At 41.1% G+C, this 24,633-nt stretch overlaps 1 non-coding gene across 1 annotated transcript; it reads right to left on the bottom strand.

Annotated features, from left to right (window-relative positions):
- Nucleotides 1-492: 492 nt before the first annotated feature.
- LOC140854404 (small nucleolar RNA R71) lies at nucleotides 493-598 on the bottom strand. Its single transcript, XR_012137619.1, has one exon. It is a non-coding gene; the product is annotated as a small nucleolar RNA R71 (small nucleolar RNA).
- Between the last annotated feature and the right edge of the window lie 24,035 nt (nucleotides 599-24,633).

The following is a 24,633-nucleotide window of genomic DNA, read 5'->3' as shown; positions in this document are numbered from 1 at the left end:
AGTATAATTGTAAGGTGTATGCTTGGCCGTAGATCATTACGATCAGAAATCCAATCTTTTGATCCAGAAATAGAAAAAACCTTTAGAGCCAACAAACGTAAAAATATGGACTGAAATCAGGAGAATGATCCACCCAGATAATTGAAGGAGTACTTTACTCCTTCCACATATACCTACTCTCCTTGTATTCAAGTGCCCCCTGTGGAGGCCACTCAATATGAAATTAAGTCCAGTATAATCCAAATATTACCTTCATTTTGTGGACTTAGTAATGAGGACCCTTATAAATATCTTGAAGAATTTCTTGAGATATGCTCAACTGTTAAAATTCACAACTTCTCCGATGATGCTCTTAGGTTAAAATTATTCCCTTTCTCACCTAAGGACAAAGCCAAATACTGGCTACATGCTTTGGATTCCATGACTATATCAACCTGGGACCAGCTGCAAGGAGAGTTTCTCAAGAAATATTTTTCTGTAGGAAAAACTAATCAAATAAGGAAAGCCATAACTAGTTTTTCCCAATTAGATGGAGAAATGTTTCATGAAACATGGGAGAGATTAAAGGACCTTATTAGAAAATATCTCCACCATGCTGTACCCAAGTGGCAGTTAATCCAATGTTTTTATGATGGGCTATCTGAAAGAAATCGACAAATGATCGATGCATCATGCGGTGGGACATTCATGCTGAAAAGTGAGGATGAGGCATGACAACTGTTTAAAATTTTAAGTAAAAATTCATTACATCATATGTCTGTCTCTATTAGAGATAAACCCATGTTAAACCCAAAGAGAGGTGGAATATATGAAGTAGAAAATGCCATAGATATCCATCATAAGGTAGATGAATTATCCCAAAAGTTAGATCGATTATTAAGTATAGGACAGTCACCTTCTCCATCCCATCAGATACAAGATATATGTGCATTGTGTTCGAGCCCCACTCATTGTGTGAATGATTGTCCGGTTGCACCACAGTTTCCTGAACATGTACAAGAACAAGTCCATCAAGCCCAAACTACTCATAGACCAGGGAACAACCCCTATTCTAGTACGTACAATCCGGGATGGAGAAACCATCCGAATTTCTCATGAAAATCACAACCAGTGGTTCCTCTGGTGCAACAAAGATCTGGTTACCCGGATGTAACTTTTAGGCATCCATCCTAGCCACAATACCAGAACCCTCCTCAACCCACTCCGAGTACTCATAGCTCGACTTTCGAAGAAAAGGTACTGCAAGCACTTAAAGGACTAGAAATGAATACCCAACTCCTTCACTCTCATATGCAATCAATAGCAAAGTTAGAGACCCAGATAGGTCAGCTAGCAACAGCTTTCAGTAGGAGAAAAGAAGGCAAATTACCTAGTCAGCCTATTAATAACCCAAAAGGTCAGTACATGGCTAAAAGCTCCATTGGTCTTGAAACTTTTCCAAACATGCCAAATCAATCATGACCCTTAGAAGCGGAAAAATCTTAAATCAACCTGAAGTAATCCAACAACAAGAGCAACCAATTCTAGCTACAACAGAAAAGAAGAAATCTGAAGAGAGGAAAGAACCTGTTAACCCAGCACCTGCACCTAAAGCTCCATTTTCCAGTGATTTAGAATCCTCTCTGCCTCTTGATAAGAAGGGTGTTGGGTATAAAATACCCCCCAGCCGAAGTTTGTATCAGGAGTGACCCTCCTGGGACTCTACCGACGTTCGACCTTGGGTGACATCTTTTCAAACCTCTCCGACGGTCGAGCTTCCGCAATGTTCCCAAGTTCTGTCGACGGATAAACTCCTACAGCTTCTTCCACAAGTGTCGACCGGGTTCCCCCGACGGACGAACTCCTGCTGCATCTCCCGGGCTTCTCCAGCGATAAGCTTCTTCGGTCGTCTATCAGGCTACTCCAAGTGCTCTCTGGATTCTACTATCGGCCGACCTCCTACAAGGGTCAACCGTTCTCCGGACCTGTTCCATATCTTTTCCAACAGGATTCGATCGACTCCAATCCAAATTTCTTCCAGAACTTCGTCAGTTCGTCAGTGGCTGAACTTTCCCAATAGCAGATCTCCATGACGGACGGGCTCCATCCAAGTTTCTATGGCGGTTGACCACCTTCTGGATTTCATCCGAGTTCCTACGGGAGTCGGACTTCAGCCCTGAGCTCCTATTGCAGGTAGACCTCATACGAATTCTTACAAGGGCCGGACTCCGAGCCCCCACCGCAAGCGATCTACTCCGAGCTTCTACTACAAGCGATCTACTCCAAGCTACCACTACAAGCGGTCTACTTCGAATTTCTACTATGAGCGGTCCACGTCAGATTTCTACTGTAAGCCTCTACCTGAGCTTCTATTGTGAACGAATTCCTTCCGAACTTCTATTGCAGGCAAGCTTCGACCGAGCTTCCTCAATAAATGATCCCCATCCGGACTTCTACGAGAACCAGACTCTGACCGAACTTCTATAGCGGACAGATTTCGGACGAACTCCTACGACACACAGGCTCCAGCAGTCGGACCCCTCCAGTGGGTGAACCTCTCCAGTGCCATCTGACATCCACTGTCGGTCGACCTTCTACCGGATTCTGTATGAAATCGAACTTCATCCACAGAAAGCCCCTGATCGAGCTTCTATAGTGATGACCTTCGCCTGCAGTACTAGCGCCCAAGACACCCAACGGTAGAAGGCTCGCCAGCAACATCCGAGCTCCTCTTAGACGGAGAGCTATCCCTCTCCACCAGACACCCCAACCGAGCTTCGACCGATGGGCCTGGACTCCCTAGCAGGCCACAGTAATGGCCACGACTCTGCTCCACTTCCTGTAACGAATCCCACGCAGCTCCATCATGCTCTAGCAAGTCATGACAACGGACATCACTCCACTCTTCACAACAGGCTCCACGTGGCAGGCCACGACGATGGCCACGATACCACTCCACTACTCTTCATAACAAACTCCTCATGGCCCCAAACGGCCCACTACCAGACGGTTACAGACGTCGCTGTCAATCTGTTACGCCCTCCGTCTATAAAAGGGGGACCCCCAGATAAGTTATTCTCTAAGCTCTAATCTCTATCTTAAAACTCTGCTAAAATTTTCGTTCGAGCACTCCATTCTTGTTGAGGCAGAGAACTGACTTGAGTGTCGGAGGGTCTTGCCGGAGCACCCCCAACTCTGGTTTAGACTTTCTTTGCAGGTCCCGGTGGTGACTGTGACTCCCTCGACTCCAGCTTCTCCGACGCCGATAGATTTTTGCACCAACAAAGAGTATAAGAATGAATGAAATGTTGAAACTGTTTAAACAGGTCCAGATAAACTTACCTCTTCTCGATGCCATTAAGCAAGTTCCGACCTATGCCAAATTTCTAAAGGACCTGTGTACACAGAAACAAAAATTAAAGGCATAAATACCAAGAAAAGTCTACCTAACTGAGCAGGCCAGCTCAGTTTTCCAGCAAATTATCCCACCCAAACTGAAAGATCCAGGTACCCCAATTATTTCTTGTGTCATAGGGAACCTCACGATTAAGAAGGCATTATTAGATTTGGGTGCAAGTGTCAACCTTCTCCCGAGCTCTGTATATGATCTATTTGGATTTGGAGAGTTAAAACCCATGACAGTGATCTTACAACTAGCAGACCGATCTATTAAGGTACCCCGTGGAATGCTGGAAGATGTATTGGTGAAAGTAGATGAATTTTACTTTCCTGTTGACTTTTTTGTGCTAGATATGAAATCTGACAGCAACCCCAACCAAATACCAATCATCCTAGGTAGACCCTTCTTAGCAACCGCTAATGCTTGTATAAATTGTAGGACTGGAGTTATGGATGTATCTTTCGGAAATAAGAAGCTGAGGTTGAATATTTTCAATGCATCTTTGGGACCACCTGTGTACGACCATAATGAGATCAACTTGTTAGAGGAAGTTATAGAAGATAAAGCTCCTGCCTTGCTCAACTCAGATCCTTTACAGGCATGCCTAACACATTTTGGAATGGATAATTTTGATATTGATGGATACACTGAAGAAATACATGCTTTGCTAGAACCTCCCAATTTTAGCACCAATCCCCCTTGGACTATAAAGTACGAGCAATTACCAATTCAATCAAGCCCTCTGGTACCATCCTTAGAAGCACCACCTACTCTAGAGCTAAAGTCTCTTCCTGCCACACTGAAATATTCATTTCTTGGATCCAATGATACCCTTCCAGTGATCATTGCGTCTGACCTAACCAACGACCAGGAAGATAAACTTGTCGGGGTACTCAAAAAGCATAAAGAGGCTATAGGGTGGTCAATTGCCGATTTGAAGGGTATAGATCCTTTTGTTTGCATGCATCATATTCACTGCGAGGTTGAGGCAAAACTACATAGGGACATGCAACGAAGATTGAATCCGAATATGCGAGAAGTCGTAAAAAAGGAAGTAGTGAAATGGCTAGATGCTGGAATTATCTACCCAATTTCAGATAGCCAGTGGGTTAGTCCAACCCAAGTAGTACCTAAGAAGTCAGGTATTACCGTAATAGAGAATGATGAGGGTGAGTTAATTCCTACTCGTGCAACAACTGGTTGGCGAGTATGTGTGGACTACTGAAAGCTGAATGCCATTACTAGGAAAGATCATTTTCCTTTGCCTTTTATTGACCAAATTTTAGAATGGGTAGCAGAACAAAGTTTCTTCTATTTTCTAGATGGATATTCGGGATATAACCAGATCCCGGTATTTTTTACTGATCAAGAAAAGACTACCTTCATATGCCCTTATGGAACATTTGCATTTAGACGTATGCCATTCGGTCTCTGCAATGCACCAGCCACTTTTCAATGGTACATTTTGGCCATCTTTTCTGATATGGTCGATAAATTTCTAGAGGTCTTCATGGATGATTTTTTAGTATTTGGCTCTACCTTTGATGATTGTCTTCAGAACCTAACCAAGGTTCTTCAATGATGTATAGAGACAAATTTGGTTTTAAGTTGGGAGAAGAGCCATTTTATGGTTCGTGAAGGAATCATGCTTGGATATATTGTATCCAAGCAGGGGATTGAAGTAGATAAAGCAAAGGTTGAAGTAATCTTGAAATTGCCTCCCCCAACCTCGATTAAACAAGTGCGATCCTTCTTAGGCCATGCAGGTTTCTATAGGCGCTTCATTAAGGATTTCAGCAAGATCTCACGATCCTTGTGCAACATACTTGCTAAGGAAAATTCTTTTGATTTTAATGAAGATTGCCTAACCACTTACAATAAACTCAGAACTGCCTTAACCACTGCACCAATCATAAAATCTCCGGATTGGACCCTACCATTTGAAATCATGTGTGATGCTTTTGATTATGCTGTAGGGGTAGTCCTTGGGCAAAGATTTAATTGGAAACCGCATGTAATTTATTATGCAAGTAAAACTCTTTCAGATGCTCAATTAAATTACACCACGACTGAAAAGGAGTTACTTGCTGTTGTGTTTGCCCTAGATAAATTTAGATCATACCTTTTGGGCTCCAAGGTCCTAGTATACTCCAATCATGCAGCACTGAAACATCTGCTATCCAAAAAAATACAAAACCTAGGCTGATTAGATGGATCCTTCTATTACAAAAATTTGATTTAGAAATTTTAGACAAAAAAGGCTCCAAAAATTTGGTAGCAGATCATATTTCTAGGATCCTGGTAGAACATAATAAAGAAATGATAAGAGATAGGTTTTCGGATGAACAACTCTTTTCAATGTCTTCCATTGGTCTTCCCTGGTTCGCTCATATAGTCAATTACTTGGCAGTGGAACAAATACCATCATATTGGACCCAACAAGAGAAAAATAGATTTTTCTCCCAAATAAAGTACTATTTCTGGGAAGAACCAGAGCTGTTCAAATATTGTCCAGATCAAGTAATCCGACGTTGTGTCCCTGAGTGTGAAGTTCAAAGTATTCTTAACTTCTGCCACTCGCTAGCATGTGGGGGATATTTTAGTGGAAGGAAAACTGCAGCAAAGGTGTTGTAGAGTGGATTTTATTGGCCGACACTATTCAAAGATGCACATGAATTCGTCGTAATTGCCTGCGATGCCAGCAAACAGAAAATATTTTAAGAAAAGATATGATGCCCCTATCCCCTATACTTGTAGTAGAAATTTTTGATGTTTGAGGAATTGATTTCATGGGACCCTTTCCCTCCTCATTTGGATTCGAGTATATTTTGGTAGCAGTGGACTACGTATCAAAATGGGTAGAGGCTATGGCAATCCGAACCAATGATCACAAAATCATGATCAAGTTCATTCAACATAACATCTTTAGTCGATTTGGATGCCCAAGAGCTATAATTAGCGATGGGGGTACACACTTCATAAATAAGCACTTCGACATGCTAATGAAAAAATGCGAAATAACTCATAAAGTTGCCACACCTTATCACCCCCAGACAAGTGGCCAAGTTGAGGTCTCCAATAGGGAGATCAAGCATATTCTTGAAAAAATAGTAAGACCCGATAGAAAAGACTGGTCAGCACGCTTAGATGATGCATTATGGGCTTACCGTACTGCTTTTAAAATACCCATAGGAATGTTTTCTTATCGACTTGTATTCGAAAAAGCTTGTCATCTGCTGGTGGAATTGGAACATCGTGCATTTTAGGCCATACGGCAATTTAACTTTGATATGAAAAATACAGGTTCCAATAGGAGACTTCAACTAAATGAACTTGAAGAGCTACGCAATGAAACGTATGAGAGTGCCAAAATTTATAAGACTCGAACTAAAGCATACCACGATAAATTCATTGCACGAAAAATGTTCGAGCCCAATCAAAAAGTTTGGCTCTTCAATTCTAGGTTGCGTCTGTTTTCTGAAAAACTTCGCTCACATTGGGATGGACCTTTCATTGTAACTCAGGTATTTCCTCATGGAGCTATAGAACTCAAAAATCCTAAACAGGGAAACACCTTTAAAGTGAACGGTCAGCGATTGAAACCTTACATAGATGGAATTAGTGATGGAGAATTAATTGAATCTGTTGATTTAGTGGATCCAATACCGCCATAATACTCAATTCAGTCTGGCTGAAGACTTTAAACTTAGCGCTTATTGGGAGGCAACCCAACGATTTCATATTTTTTTACTTTACTGCAGCTGCAGGAATTTAGAACAAGAACCTATTAATCAATGAAGCTATCTTCAACTTTCGAAGCAAAATTATCCCAGGTGCACTCTCTCCTTTTATTTTCTTTGCTTTCCTACTCCATTGAGGACGATGTAGATTAAGTTGGGGGGGGGAAGGAAATTAATCAAATCCTCGAGTATAGTCAGAAATAATTAGTTTTGTGTATCCAAATTTTATTTTGATCAAGAGTCAATTAGGCATCCTAAACAATAAATGATTAACGGTCAAGATAATTTTAGAAATATTGAGGAATAAATTATTAAGAAAATTCAATGAATGATAGAGTTTAGACTAGACCAAATTTTAGGAGTGATTCTACAACCCTCTTCTTACTGATCTCAATAAAGAATCTGCTTCATGAGAGATTGGGTGGAAAGGTCGAGGTATGCAAAAATTCTTCTTAAAATTTTATTTTTTTAAAAAAAATATTGGTTTCCTACTGAGTAATCAGGTCCCTTCGCCTAAGTAAGTGTTGTGGTTCGCATAAAAAGGTGGGCAATGTTAAAAAAAAAAGAATAGTGGATAATAAGGGGATTAAATTACAAGAAGATAATAAATCTCTCTCACATTAAGTTAGAGGATTTAAAGAGTAAAGTGGAGAGTTGGTGAAAGAAAAGCTCTTGAAATTTCTCTAGTTAATACTCAGCCACTAATTGGGTCAAATTGATAATCCAATGAAGTATCTCTTTAATGGTCTAATCAGGTATCATTTACCTTTTGGGATGCCTAACCTAACTTTTTATTCAAGATCGAGTCGGTACACAATACTGATATATCTATTTTACTTGAGGATGAGCAAAATTCAAGTTGGAAGGTGTGATAAACACTTAATTTAAGTGGCGAGGGAATTTGGCATGGCGGACATAGTGGCGAGGGATCTGAAAATTAAAGGAAAAAATTTAATTCTTGGAAATACTTCAAGAGGAAGAATTTATATTTTCTTTATCTGCTTGTGATCTTTCCATCTCATCCATCCATCTTTTAGTCTTTAGTATTTTCTTTAGTCCCACATCGAAAAATCATGTAAAACTCCTCCCTCCTAACACCTATAAAAAGGCTTTTGTACTCCCATTAGAGGGAGAGCCCAAAAATTCTTCTAGAGCCTTGCATAGAGGAATAGAAAGGGACTACTTCATGAGTAGCTAGGCTAGCAGTCTCGGGAGTGGAGAAAAAATTTTGTAACGACACAGAGGGAGTTTATTGTTCTAAACTTTCTTGTATTTCTTTATATACAATAAAGATTATGTTTTTTATTTAAATCGTCATGAGTTCTTTATTTGCTCTCTTTCATATGCTTTTATTTATGCTTTCCTGTTAGATTAATGTTAGGAACAACTTTTACTTTCTGGAGACGCGCCATGATCTACGGGTACGGGGTATGCCGAGGAAAGAAGAGTTGTTTACCTAGTACTTTTTGGAGACACATCGTGATCTACGGGTACGGGGTGTGCTGAGAAAAGATAGATATTTTTTTTAAGATTAATCGTATCTATTTAATTAAAAAAGAGATACAACTTTGCTAGTGCAAAATTAATTTAAAACTCCCGAGCTCTTTATTTTTTAATTACATCGATTTTAAGATAATTTATTTTCTAAATCAAAATAATGCTTCTTTCTTTTATTTTGTAATCTTAACTTAGCCCAAGGTCCCTGAGGATACGATCTTGACTCATCCTACCTACGTAGTGTGTAGAGTTATTTTTGGTGCTATCAACGACTATGCATCAGCCCACACCCGCGCCTGACATGTTGGAGGAACCGTCCATGTAGAGGGCCCAAAAACCATCAGGGAGATCAGCTTTTCCTTCAGGAGAGTTTGGTTGGAGCCCCGAGTCATCGGCTCCATCTCGTCTAAGCTTGGCCTCCTCCGGGATAGTGCATTCCACCACGAAGTCTACTAGTATCTGAGCTTTTATTATCGATCGAGGTCGATAGTCGATGTCGAACTCCGTGAGCTCGACTGCCCACTTCGCCATCCTCCCAGAAGCGTCTGCTCGATGCAAAACTGCCTTGATCGGCTGGTCGGTGAGCAGTATTATGGTGTGTCCCTGATGTTGGGAATAGTGTCCCAAAGCCAATCGTTAGTCTGTTGATGGTTGTGCTCATTTTTGTATATGCACATGAATTATGAATTAATAAAAATTATTTTGGCATTTTTCATCACAAAATGTTTCATCTTCTAATGAACTCCTATGTTGTAGTAAAGTCCTTAGGACTATTTAGACTCGATAAAGGAGGATTTATCGTTTAGTCCTTAAATCTGTTCGCGACCAAATGATACGTTGTTACCAAGGATGACAATATTTATCAAGCATAGGTCGTTGTGTGCCATATAGGTTGGTTGTCCTCTTAACCAATGAGTGTGGAGACACTGGTATGGCATACAGGTGAGATGTAAGGGTACATCTGCACTGAATGTGACCGACTCCGGAGCTATTTCTGCTGTCAGGATTTGCTCCGATGGAATATGGGTATAAATATTCCTCCGACCTGAGATCGCCATGGTGACTTGCAAGCAACTCACTGCACTTAGGCACTGGACTACCTGAATTTCTAATTCAGTGACGGAAGGCTGGTAGGTGTAGTCAAGTACTTGACTTGTCGGTGCGTGTGTCAAGATGAGATCGACCACTCCAGTTTAGGAGCTGTGTATAGTCGTGTTTCAATTTAGCAAAACCTTGACCAGAGTAGTCCTTATGAGGAGTCACAGGACTGTTTGAGTTGAGCACGATTCGGATGATCTGATCAGGATTGACAGTTTAACCCTGAGTCATCCTAAACACAGGGGTCAAAAGGATGAATTATACAGTAACCATATTCATGTAGGTTCTGAGTGTTGCGATTGTGACTCTTCGACCTATCTGGATATCGGGTACCATTGCTAGATGGTCACTTCGATTAGTACAGAAATTGGTTCCTGTGCTACCGGTTTAGGTTCGAACCTACGGGGTCACACACATTAGAGGTTCCTATCTGATCTAATGGCTGGTGTAGAATCCTTCATGTTTGAGACTCAGTGATTGAGAATCAGGATTCTCTGATCACGAGTTTCACACATTATGGGTACCGGGGTCAAGAGTCCCACTGGTTGGGACTTTTCGATCAGGGTTACATATCGATGAATTCTGATGCCCGATTGCCCATCGGATTTGGACTCAGTATTTATGAGAGGTTTAATTAGTGATTTGATTGGTAATTAACTTAATTTGATTGAATAATTATTTTTGGATCAAGTTCAATTGAATTGGATTCAGTTGGGTTTGATCCGATTAGGTTAAGAGTTGACCTAATCGTCGAGATGGTTTGGTCCCTAATTTGATCAGGGGTTGGACTTAGTCAATTTTTGATTTGATTAGGATTTTATTGAGCCTAATTTAGTTGGGTTTAAATTAGTCTAATTGGACCTAAATTATTTGGTTCAATTAGATTGGTTTAAATAATTAAACCACCTTGACCCAATCTCCTTGCGCCACCTCACTTCCATTGCACCCATTTAAATTCATGAGAAGAAACTTCTCTTGAATTTTTTCCTCACGCCAAACCCTTCTCCATGCCCTACTTTAATGTGCCATATGAATGGATAAGGACGATTGGTTGGCCATTCAAATTCAAAATAAAGTTTGAATTTGAATGGGCAATCAATCTTTGCACCTTATCCTTTTTTTTATGCCTTATTTATTACATGAGAAAAGATTTCTCATGAAATCACTCCATGCATAATTTAAGCCACGCCTCACGCCTTTAGTGGATAAGGGATGAGTTGGTGTCCATTTGAATTCAAATGTGCAATTACTCATCTTTATCCTTTCTTTTGGATAAGACATTTGATGTTGTTATAAAAGGAGGAGAAGAGTGGGGCGTGCAAGAAAAAAAAATTTTGGAGAAAAATTCTGGGGCGTGAAAAGTCTTGTGCGTGAGAAGGAAGTCCATATCCTTCTAAGAGAAAAAAAAAGAAAAGAAAGAAAAGTGGGTGCAAGGTTTTCGGTGAGTTTCCTAGAGTTTTAGCCTGGGGTTCGGGAAGTGAGAAAGTGAGCTACGAGTGTCGTGAGCCTACAAAATCTCAGAGAGATCTTCAACATCCTCTCAAGCACATCTGTTGATGATCCGGAGTGTCTGAAGAATCGACAGACATTGATCGAAGGAGTTCGATCAGCATCGACCGTCAAAAGGGCTCTACAACGAGTTAGCACTCGTGAGGAGTCGATCAGATCGGGAGCTTTATGTGGATGATCTGCAAAGGTCAGACACACTGTGTGGCTGCATCGCGATGATCAGATTCTTTCGACGGTGATCAGATTGCGACGATCTACTACCCGCACAAAGGTATTGTGTTCTGAACACATTACATAAAGTATTTACTGTTTGAATTTGAAATTCAAATTTAAATGAATGCATGCTATATATCATATTTAGATCCTAGTGTAGGATAAATTCATGTTAATTAATTAAATTAATTAATATTTTTTCACTATAAAATCATAATTTTAAAAAAATTTTAAAATTATCATTTTACCCCTGCACTGAATTTTACCCACAAATGGTATCAGAGTGGGTTCTTAGATATGATATATATATTTGTATGTGTAGATTAAGTAGTAATCTAAAAGTTTAAATTTAAAATTTAAAATTCAAAATTTGAAATTTGAATTTTGAAAGTTGTTCGAAATTCAAAATTCAAAATTTTGAAATTCAAAATTCAAAATTTAAAATTTAAAATTCGAAATTCAAAATTTAAAAATTTAAAATTCAAAATTTGAAATTTGAAATTTGATTGAAATTTTAAATTTAAAATTCAAAATTTAAAATTCAAAATTTGAAATTCAAAATTTGAAATTCAAAATTTGAAATTCAAAAATTCAAAAATTTGAAATTTGAAATTTATTTAAAATTTAAAATTTAAAATTTGAAATTTAAAATTTAAATTTTAAAATTGATATATTTAGATATACTTGATCCAAGTAGCAAGTAATCGAATTGGATTGGTTGCCAAGGCCGTTCGGTCATAGGAGAAAAGTAGGGTTTAAAGGCCCTCTCCTCCCTTTCGATGGGGTCTCCTATGGCAGTAGGAGTGCCACTGTAATTATATCCCATGCAGATGAAGCAACGAAAAGAATTAAATGTAAAGGTTCAATTGTAAAATTTATCATGAATATGTTAGATTAGATCTAAAGGAATATTCATAATTTATTTTGATTGAGTTATTTTCTGTTATGTAATTAGCAATAGGATTGCTATTTATGAAATGTACTGATCTATTTGTGAAATGAGTCAGCATATTTGATGAACAGAAAATAAAATCTTTCAAATTTGAAAATTATTTTTGAAATGCCAAACCCTGACCCATCAGCCCAAATACTTAATTAAAAGAATTAAGTATTGTCTAGTAGGTCTAGAATTGTGAATTAAGACCTAAGATTATTGCATAAACAAGTGGGTCAATGGGTTAGATGGATTAGGTCCATAATTGGGTTAGACCTAAGGTTAGCTTAAAGAAATGGACTAAATTAGAGTAATTGGTCAAATCTAATCAAAAGTTGAATTAGATTAGGTCAAGGATACTCTAGACTCAACTCCAATGGTTGTAGTTGAATGGGTCCATATCTTTAACTAGACCAAGATGGACTTAATTCATAGCTACGCGGTGGAACCCTATTTATTAAGTTGATCAAATTAAAACTAATAAACCGGTTGGTGTCTAAGGTAAGTTTGGCAGTTTGACCAGTGGTTTTTAAGCGGGAGCTACTCGCAGTGATTTGATCTCTGACGAGTTAATGGCTTATCCCCACCACTGATCTCACTTATCTGGCCAACCTGGTGAATTAGATTTTGATTAGATCACTTAGTGATTAGGGCTCACCCATGTCATTAGGTAAATCAGTTTGACTGATTTAGGTGCTCCTAATGCCAGCTTTAAGTAAATCCTTTTTAATCTGACTTGGTGAAGCCAGTGGGAGGATTGAAATTGGCTAGATATTTTCTTCTCATCTATCCTTTAATAAAATCCTCAAAAATTTTTAAGTCCTAAAAATGATTAAGTTATATTGATAACTAAGTCATAGCCTCCCATTAAGTGAGTGATAATGAGTCCATTAGTTTAATAATCATTGGAGGCCCAAAGGCCTGGTGCTTATTGACTAATGAAATTATCATTCATAATATGATAATTTGGTTTGAGTCTTTCTGATGGTGATCAGGTTAGCCGGCCAAAGTCGGGCCTGATCATTTATTGGTCTGATTCACCAAATCAAATCATGTTAATGGTTGGACCTAACCAGATCTTTTCAGTGGAGGCCAAAGCCTACTGTTTAGGTTCTGGGGCAAAATCAATTACTAGAAGTTATTTAGAGAAACAACTGGTTATGAACCTACCCATAAATGCACATGGGTTGACCAACCAAAGTTGAGCTCGTGTGTAGTCTGTGTGGATTCTAGTACCCACTAAGGAATTAAAGTAATTCCTCGAATTGGAGGTTGAGGCTACAAGTTCGTAAAAATACTGGGAGAAACTTTAGACTAAAGTCCAAGTCTTTAGTATTTATAATTTATGTACTAATAGAGGTCTGATTTTTCTTTATGCAGCTATGGCCACTATCCTATCCCTCATGTCATTATTAGATAATGACAAGCTCATGGGACCTAATTTCGATAGCTGGTATCGAAAATTAAAAATCGTCCTTGAGCATGAGCGGATCCTTTATGTAGTAACGGATCCGGCACTTGAGGAGCCAGCCTCGAATGTTAGAGGGACGGTCCGAGACACTTATCAGAAGTGGCTCAACGACCGTACCACCATTCGGTGCATTATGCTGGTGGTAATGAATGATGAGTTCAGCCGCAGGTTCGAGAATGCAAAACCACAGGAGATGCTTCAAATGTTGAACGACTCCTTTGGCATGCCTGACGACGTTGAAAGGCACAAAACTAGTTGTGCCATTTTCAATGCTCGGATGAGGGATGGAGCCTCAGTCACTGATCATATACTATACATGATCGAAATGATTGAGGCCTAAGTAAACTGGGTTTTTCCTGCATGAGCAGCTCGGTAAGGATGCGATCCTTAATTCTCTGTCCAAATCCTTCCTTCCCTTCCTTACTCATTTTCGAATGACAAAGCCTGCAGTGAACTACCACGGCTTGTTGGAGTTGCTGCAGAACTTTGAGAAGGATCACCAGCTCCATAAGGAGTCGGTGAATATTGTGGGAGGGTCTTCTTCTGGTCGTTGACCCTTTAAGAAAGGGAAGAAGAACAAGAAGAAGAAGAATAAGAAGGTGCAGCTGCATGCTGGGACGTTTGCACAGGATCAGACCAAGAAGCGCAAGCCCGACCAGAGCAAGGCGGAGTGCTTCTTTTGTAAGAAGCAGGGGCACTGGAAGAGGAACTATCCTCTATACATTGCCTCCCTGGATCCGAACAGGCCGAAGAAGAAGTAAGGTACTTATATGATAACACCTTGCAACTTTTCCATTTGTGATACTACTGCCTGGGTATTGGATACCGGAAGCCCTTATCATATTTGTAATTCGATGCAGGGTCTGCAGGTCAGTAGGAGATTTGATGAAGGCGAGAGGTTCCTGAACATTGGAGATGGAAGCAAAGTTCCAGTTCTAGCATTAGAAATCATGAACCTTGTAATCAATTCTTGAAACATAATTCTGAGTGAATGTCACTATTATCCAAGCTTTTTATTAAATATTATTTCTGTAGGCCTGTTGGCCATGAACGGTTATCAATTTTTAATAAAAGAAAACATTTGCAATATCATTCTGAATGGTGTTACAATATTTGTTAGACAACTTAATAATGAAATTAACTTTCTATCACAACCTGTTAATGTGGTTCAAACCTTCAGTAAATGCCCTAGAATAGATAATGTATCGGAAGTCTACCTTTGGCACTGTAGGCTAGGTCATATCAATAAAAACAGGATAAATAGGTTGGCTCAAGAAGGAATTCTTGAAGTAGGTGATTGTGAATCACTTCCAACCTGTGAGTCCTGTCTTCTTGGTAAAATGATCAAATCATCTTTTACTGGAAAAGGTGAGCGAGCCAGTGAACTCTTGGGTCTGGTACATTCTGATGTATGTGGACCCATTAGCTCAAGTGCAAGAGGTGGATATTTCTACTTCATAACCTTCATAGACGACCTATCGAGGTATGGGCATGTCTATTTAATGAAGCATAAGTCGGAGTCATTTGAAATGTTCAAACTATTCCAAAATGAGGTAGAAAAATAAACTGGAAAGTGTATTAAAACTCTTCAATCTGATCGAGGAGGTGAATACCTTTCCAATGATTTTTTGACATATCTTGGGGAGAATGGGATTCTCTCTCAGTGGACACCTCCTGGAACACCACAGCATAATGGTGTGTCTGAAAGGAGGAATCGGACCTTGTTGGATATGGTTTGATCCATGATGGGGTTTGCTGGTCTGTCGATCTCCCTCTGGGGATATGCGCTCGAATTGGCTTGTTACCTTCTAAATAGAGTTTCGAGTAAGTCTGTAACCAAAATGCCATATGAGATATGGATAGGACGTAAGCCAATACTCTCGCATCTTAGGGTTTGGGGGTATCCGGCTTATGTTAAATGTTTAATTACGGACAAGCTTGGACCTAGGTCTGACAAGTATAATTTTATAGGGTATCCAAAAGAGACCAAAGGGTATTACTTCTACCTAGTTGATGAGCAAAAAGTGTTTGTCAGCCTTAAGACAATCTTTTTGGAAAAGAAGTTCCTTGGTGAAGGGACTGTTGCCTCTAAGGTCGAACTTGACGAAGTTCGACAGGTGGAAAAACCGACACAAGTTGCTGAACTTGAACCGAATTTGATTAGATCAGTCCGGAGCCCATTGTTCAAGTACCCTTAAGGCGATCTGGTAGAGTACCACGTCAATCGGACAGATACTATGGTTTCTTGGTTCGAGATGATGATCCTATCGAACTTGATGAAAACGATAAGGATTCGATCACCTACATGGATGCAATGCAGAGACCCGACTCTGAGAAATGGCTAGAGGTCAAGAAATCCGAAATGGAGTCCATGAAGGTCAACGATGTGTAGACATTGGTTGACCCACCCGAAGGAGTAAAAACCATAGGGTGTAAGTGGGTCTTCAAGAGGAAGAGGAGCGCAGATGGAAAGGTGGAAACCTATAAAGCCCATCTGGTTGCCAAGGAATATCATCAACGTTATGGTATAGACTATGACGAGATGTTTTCTCCTGTGTCAATGCTCAAATTCATTCGGATTATGCTTGTGATAGCTGCCCATCTGGACTATGAAATCTGGCAGATGGATGTGAAGATAGCTTTCCTAAACGGAGAGCTGGACGAAGAGGTGTATATGATGCAATCTGAAGGATTCACGTCCACAGATGAGTCTAAGGTGTGCAGGCTATAGAGGTCCATTTATGGACTTAAGCAGGCATCACGGAGTTGGAACATACGTTTTGATAAGACGATCAAGACATATGACTTCGTTAAGAACGGAGAAGAGCCCTGCATTTATAAGTGGACTAATGGTCCAGTAGTAGTATTTCTTATATTGTATGTGGATGACATTCTCTTAATCAGAAATGATGTCCCTGCATTACAGGGAATAAAGATTTGGCTGTCGTCACAGTTCTCCATGAAGGATCTGGGAGAGAATAAAGATTTGGCTGTCGTCACAGTTCTCCATGAAGGATCTGGGAGAAGCTTCCTACATCCTAGGGATGGGGATCTATAGGGATAGATCTAAAAGGTTGCTTGATTTATCTCAGTCCACGTACATTGATACTATGCTGAAGAGGTTCAGCATGGAGAATTCCAAGAAAGGCTATCTTCCGATAGGCCATGGAATTTCTCTTTCGAAGAGAGATTGTCCGACAACACCTCAAGAGAGAGAGCATATGGGTAGGATTCCATATACTTCGGTAGTGGGATCTATCATGCACGCCATGACATGTACACAACCAGATGTGGCATACTCACTAGGGGTAGTGAGTAGATACCAATCTAATCCAGGGAAGAATCACTGGAAGGTTGTTAAAATCATCCTGAAGTATTTAAGAAATACTAAGGACCAGTGGCTTGTTTATGGTGAATCGGACTTGAGACTTATAGGGTTTACAGACTCTAGTTTCCAGTCTGATCATGATGACAGCAAAAGCATGTCGGGATTTATTTTTACCCTTAACGGTGGGGCTATCTGCTGAAAAAGTTCCAAGCAGCACACAATAGCTGATTTAGTTTGTGAGGCGGAGTATGTCGCTTCATCAGATGCTGTCAAAGAAGCAGTGTGGCTGAGGAAATTCATCACCGAGCTCGGAGTAGCACCCTCCCTTGTTGGTCCAGTTCTGCTCTACTGTGACAGCTCTGGAGCCATTGCTCAGGCAAAGGAACCAAAGGCACACCAGCGGACGAAGCATATTCTGCACTGCTACCATCTCATCCAGAAAATTATGGATCGAGGTGACGTCGATCTTCAGAAGATCGATGGGAAGAAAAACCTGGCCGATCCATTCACTAAAGCCATTGCGGTGAAGGAGTTCGACAACTACAAGTCGAAGATGGGTATTAGATACTGCACCGATTGGCTTTAGGCCAAGTGGGAGATTGTTGGGAATAGTGTCCCAAAGCCAATCGTCAGTCTGTTGACGGTTGTGCTCATTTTTGTATATGTACATAAATTATGAATTAATAAAAATTATTTTGATATTTTTCATCACAAAATATTTCATCTTCTAATGAACTCCTATATTGTGGTGAAGTCCTTAGGACTATTTAGACTCGACAAAGGAGAATTTGTCGTTTAGTCCTTAAATCTGTTCGCGACCAAATGATATGTTGTTACCAAGGATGACAACGTTTATCAAGCATAGGTCGTTGTGTGCCATATAGGTTGGTTGTCCTCTTAACCAATGAGTGTGGAGACACTAGTATGGCATACAGGTGAGATATAAGGATACATCTGCACTGAACGTGACCGACTCTGGAGCTATTTTTGCTATCAAGATTTGCTCCGATGGAATATGGATATAAATATCCCTCCGACCTGAGACCGCCACGGTGACTTGCAAGCAACTCACTGCACTTAGGCACTGGACTACCTGAATTTTTAGTTCAGTGATGGAAGGCTGCTGGGTGTAGTCAAATACTTGACTTATCGGTGCGTGTGTCAAGATGGGATTGACCACTCCAGTTTAGGAGTTGTATATAGTCGTATTTCAATTTAGCAAAATCTTGGCCAGGATAGTCCTTATGAGAAGTCACAGGACTGTTTGAGTTGAGCACGATTCGGATGATCTGATCAGGGTTGACAGTTTAACCCTGAATCGTCTTAAACACAGGGGTCAAAAGGATGAATTATACAGTAACCATATTCATGTAGGTTCTGAGTGTTGCGATTGCGACTCTTCGACCTATCCAGATGTCGGGTACTATTGCTAGATGGTCACTTCGATTAGTACAGGAATTGGTTCCTGTGCTACCGACTTAGGTTCGAACCTGTGGGGTCACACACATTAGAGGTTCCTATCTGATCTGATGGCTGGTGTAGAATCCTTCATGTTTGGGACTCAGTGATCGAGAATCAGGATTCTCTGATCATGAGTTCCACACATTATGGGTACCGGGGTCAAGAGTCCCACTGGTTGGGACTTTTCGATCAGGGTTACATATCGATGAATTCTGATGCCCGATTGCCCATCGAATTTAGACTCAGTATTTATGAGAGGTTTAATTAGTGATTTGATTGCTAATTAACTCAATTTGATTGAGTAATTATTTTTGGATCAAGTTCAATTGAATTGGATTCAGTTGGGTTTGACCCGATTAGGTTAAGAGTTGACCTAATCGTCGAGATGGTTTGGTCCCTGATTTGATCAGGGGTTGGACTTAGTCAATTTCTGATTTGATTAGAAGTTTATTGAGCCTAATTAAGCCTAATTTAGTTAGATTTAAATTAGTCTAATTGGACCTAAATTATTTGGTTCAATTAAGTTGGTTTAAATAATTAAACAACCTTGACCCAATCTCCTTACGCCACCTCACTTCCATTGCACCCATTTGAATTCATGAGAAAAAAATTCTCATGAATTTTTTCCTCATACCAAGCCCTTCTCCATGCACTACTTTAATGTGCCATATAAATGGATAAGGATGATTGGTTGGCCATTCAAATTTAAAATAAAGTTTGAATTTGAATGGGCAATCAATCTTTGCACCTTATCCCTTTTTTTACGTCCTATTTATTACATGAGAAAAGGTTTCTCACGAAATTACTCCATGCATAATTTAAGCCACGCCTCACGCCTTTAGTGGATAAGGGATGAGTTGGTGTCCATTTGAATTCAAAATTTGATTTGAATTCAAATGTGCAATTACTCATCTTTATCCTTTCTTTTGGATAAGACATTTGATGTTGTTATAAAAGGAGGAGAAGAGTGGGGCATGCAAGAAAAAAAAATTTTTGGAGAAAAATTTTGGGGCATGAGAAGTCTTGTGGGTGAGAAGGAAGTCCACATCCTTCCAAGAGAAAAAGAAAGAAAAAAAAGAAAAGTGGGTGCAAGATTTTCGATGAGTTCCCTAGAGTTTTAGCCTGGGGTTCGGGAAGTGAGAAAGTGAGCTACGAGTGTTGTGAGCCCATAAAATCTCAGAAAGATCTTCAACATCCTCTCAAATATGTCTGTTAATGATTCAGAGCATCTGAAGAATCGACAGACATCGATCAAAAGAGTTCGATCAGTATCGGCTGTCAAAAGGGCTCTACAACGAGCTAGCACTCGTGAGGAGTCGATCAGACCGAGAGCTTCGTGTGGATGATCCGCAGAGGTCAGACATACTGTGTGGCTGTGTCACGACGATCAGACTCTCTCGACGGTGATCAGATTACGACGATCTACTATCCACACAAAGGTATTGTGTTCTGAACACATTACAGTAAAGTATTTACTGTTTGACTTTGAAATTCAAATTTAAATGAATGCATGCTATATATCATATTTAGATCCTAGTGTAGGATAAATTCATGTTAATTAATTAGATTAATTAATATTTTTCCACTGTAAAATTTTAATTTTGAAAAAAATTTAAAATTACCATTTTACCCCTGCACTGAATTTTACCCACACCTGAAAGTAAGGTCGGAGCCTCTGAGCTGCAATCAACAAGGCGTAAGTTAGTTTCTCTAACTTAATGTACCTGATTTCGGTGTCTCTCAATACTCGATTTATGTAATAGATCGGCCGTTGAATTTTTGCTTCTTCTTTAATCAGAACTGCTGCAAGGGCCACAAGGGAGACTGTCAGGTACATGAACAACTCCTCTCCAGGCTCGAGCTTTGCCAATAGTGGAGATGAGCCGTGGTAGTTCTTCAGCTCCTCGAATGCTTGCTGACATCCAGGGGTCCAACAGAAGTTCTTCGGCTGCTTGAGAGTCTGAAAGAAAGGCAGGCACCGCTCGGCCGATCTTGAGATGAAGCGATTTAGGACCGCTACTCTCCCAGTAAGGCGTTGAACTTCCTTTATTGACCTCGGGATGGTCATTTTCTGGATGGCACGAATCTTTTTCGGATTTGCTTCGATCCCGCACCCCGATACCATAAAACTCAAAAATTTTCCTGAGGTTACTCCAAAGGTGCACTTGGCCAGGTTCAGCTTCATCTTGTATTTTCGGAGGGCGCTGAAGGTCTCCTCAAGGTCAGTGATATGGTTCATCGAGGATTTACTTTTTACGAGCATGTCATCTACGTAGACCTCCATGTTGCAGCCGATCTGCTCTTTAAAGATCTTGTTCACCAGCCGCTGATATGTCGCCCCTATATTTTTGAGGCCAAAAGGCATGATCCTGTAACAATAAAGGCCACGATTAGTAATAAAAGAAAATTTTTCTTCATCCTCTGGTGCCATCCGAATTTGATAGTAGCCGGAGAACGCATCCATGAAAGTGAGAAGCTCGTGGCCCGAGGTTGCATCTACCAATTGGTCAATTCTGGGCAGAGGGTAACTGTCCTTCGGGCAAGCTTTATTCAGCTTTTTGAAGTCTATGCACATCCTCCATTTTTTGTTCGCCTTCTTAACCAGGACCACATTGGAAACCTAGCTCGGATAATTGACCTCTCTGATGAACCCGACTTTCAGGAGTTTATCAACTTCCTCGGCTATTGCCATATGTCTTTCCGATGCATGACTTCAAACTTTTTTCTTCGTTGGTAGGTGTTTGGGATCAACAGCCAGACGGTGTTCCATGACCTCGGCATCAATCCCTGGCATGTCCATCGGAACCCAAGCAAAAACATCCGCATTCTTTTGTAGGAAATCAATAAGTTGTGTTCGCACCTCTTTCCCCAAGCTGGAGCCGATCTTCACCATGTGCTCTTCGTTCCCATCATTCAAAGGAATTGAGACAAGATCTTCTATTGGCCCATCCTGTTCTTCAGTCAGGTCATCATGGGTGTCCAATCCATCAATTGGATAGGGGTCAGGCTGACCACTTCTTTGCAGGGCTATATTATAGCAATGCCTTGCCTGGGCTTGATCTCCCCTAACTTCTCTGACCCCTTGGCTGGTAGAAAATTTCAATTTCAGATGGTAGGTCGATACTACAGCTCGGAGGGTGTTGAGGCCAGATCGGCCGAGAATTGCGTTGTAGGCAGACGGCGCCCTCACCACTAGAAAATCCACCGACACTTTGGATTGCTTTGGATACTGACCTGCAACTACAGTCAAAGTTATTACTCCCTCCACTAGCACAGCATCACCAGTAAACCCTACCAACGGAGAGCTAATCGGCCCTAACTGACCATCAAGGATGGACATTTTTGAGAATGCATAGTAAAATAAAATATCGACCGAGCTTTCACTGTCAACAAGAATGCGGCATACATCATAATTAGCAATATTTAAAGAAACTACAACCGCATCATTATGGAGAAACTGGATCCCCCGGGCGTCTTCTTCAGTAAAGGTTATAGATCTTTCAGTTTTTTATCGCTTGGGCGGCCCGGCCAATCCACTGGCCGCTCCCCTCCGGGATCCTCCAGAGATGGTGTTTACGATCCCGATTGGAGGCCAATCTCCAGGCTGTTCTTCCCTCCTTGATGGCTCCCGCTGTGGTAGAGCTCTCGACCGATCCTTTCTACCTTCAGGCCGGCATCGGACGAATCTGTCGACCGCCATTATCGGAGGAGGAGGAGCTTGGGAAGCTGGAGATAAGGCCGAGTCTTATGGAGATCGCTGAGATCTAGGTGCAGAGGTCATGGATCGCCTGGTGGATGCCATTCGGAGAGGCATCAGGTGGAGATCTAGCAGGGGAAGGAGAAGAGGATGTCGGAGAAGATGACCGGAGACAGTCTCATTGAGCACTCCTTTAAGAACAAGAATTTCCTCTAGTGCCACCCTTCCTCTAGCACCAATTCTGTTGGTACAGAATTTCGTCGAAACCAGAGTTGTTGGAGTCAAGATGATCGCGGCCGCCATCGGGACCTGCAAGGGATATCTAAACCGAAGTTGGGGGTGCTCCGACAAGACCCTCAGATGCTCAAGTTAGTACTCTACCTCAACAGAAATGGAGTGCTCGAGTGAAAATTTTAGCAGAGTTTTGAGATAAAATTTTTTGAGCTTAGAGAAGAACGTATCTGGGGATCTCCTTTTATAGACGGAGTGCGTAACTAATTGACAGCAACATCCATAACCGCCTGGTAGTGGGCTATTCAGAGCCACCTAGAGTTTGTTACGGAGAGTAATGGCGTCAGGGGTCGTTCAGAGCCACGTGGAGTTTGTTACGGAGAGTAGAGTGGTGTCCGTTGTCGTGACTTGTCAGAGAGTAGTGGAGCCATGCAGAATCTGTTGCAGAGAGTGGAGCAGGGTAGTGGCCATTGTCGTGACTTGCCAAAGAGTTCGGATCTGTCGGTTGGAGCTCGGTTGGAACATCTGATGGAGCGGGATGGCTCTCTATCCCATCGATTTGGGAGAAGCTCGAATGTCTCCGAGGCTGCTAACGAGTCTACTATTATCGGATACCTTAGGCGCTGATACTACAGGTGGGAGTCATCTGCTGTAGAAGCTCGGATGGAGGCTTTCTGTTGGTGAAGCCCAGTAGGAATCTGATTGTTAGAGAAGTCTGTCTGGGATTCGCTTGATGTGGAAGCTCGTCCGAAGATGATCCGTCGGAGAAGTTTGGTTTCATGAAGGATCTGGCGGGGGGTCGGCCGGCGATGGACTTCGGATGGCACTGGGGAGGTTCGGCAGACATCGGAGGCGATCGATCATTGTAAGAATCCAGCTGCCGGAGTTCATCCATTGCGAAAGCTCGTCCGGAATCCATCCACTGTGGAAGTTCGGACGGAGTCCAGTTCTTGTGGGAGGCTGAAAGGAGGCCGCTTATTGTTGGAGCTCGATCGAAGATCGGTTGTTGTGGGAGCTCGGAGTAACGACCTGGCCGGTGGATCCCGCCCCATGGTAGAAGCTCGTCTGGGATCCGGCTACGAAGAAGCTCGGCTGAAGTCTACTTGTAATGAAAGTTTGGAAGAAATTTGTTTATAGCAGAGGCTCGAATAGAATTTGCTTACAGTAGATATCCAGAGTAGGCCGCCCGCCGTAGGAGTTCGAAGTAGACTGCTCATAGTAGAAGTTCGAGTAGACCGCCCGTAGTAGAAGTTTGGAGTAGACCGCTCGTAGTAGAAGTTCGGCTCCCACAGGAGCCCGGTTGGAATCCTGAAGGCGGTCGACCATCGTAGAAACTTGGATAGAGTCTGATTACTGTAGAAATCTCATTGTCGAAGAAGCTCGGATATTGGTGGAGTCCGAAAGAAGTTCGGAGAATAGTTGATCACTGTAGAAGGTCGGCTGGTGGTGAGGCCCAGAGAGCTTTTGGGCCGGCCCGGTAGACGAATGCAGAAGATCACTATCGAAGAAGTCCGGACGGTCGAAGGGGTTTGGAGAGACGCCACACACAAGGTCGGAAGCCAGAAGAGCCCTGGAAGGGTCGGTCTTTTACAAACTTCGATCGGGGGATATTTTATACCCAACATTATATATGATTGTTAATCATCAAAGAGGTACTGAATTAAAGATTTAATATTTAATATTTAATATTTTTTAATTTAAATTTTTGAAATCCGTTATGCTTTCGCTGTGCATGTCCACCCTGAAACCCTACAGTGGTATCAGAGCCAGCCTTGTTTAGCTCAATCATATATACATAATGTTTATGTCATATATATTATGATTCATGCTATAAAATCATTTATGCCATTAATTATACTTTCATATGGTGATATGAAATGATGCATATATGATCCACCACTTCATCATCCTGACATAAAGTTGTCCTAGCATAACAGGATTATGCTGCAAGGTTATCCTAGGATGATGTAAGTTCATATGTTATACTTGCATATATAGAATATTTTAATATTGATACATAAATTAGCATTATATAGTTAGAATATGTATGAGACCAAATAAAAGTCCTCATTAAA

Source organism: Elaeis guineensis, chromosome 16 (assembly GCF_000442705.2).
Source record: "Elaeis guineensis isolate ETL-2024a chromosome 16, EG11, whole genome shotgun sequence".
In the NCBI taxonomy this organism is placed as follows: domain Eukaryota; kingdom Viridiplantae; phylum Streptophyta; class Magnoliopsida; order Arecales; family Arecaceae; genus Elaeis; species Elaeis guineensis.
Note: the sequence above shows the minus strand (reverse complement) of the source record. Positions and strands in the feature narration are given on the sequence as shown.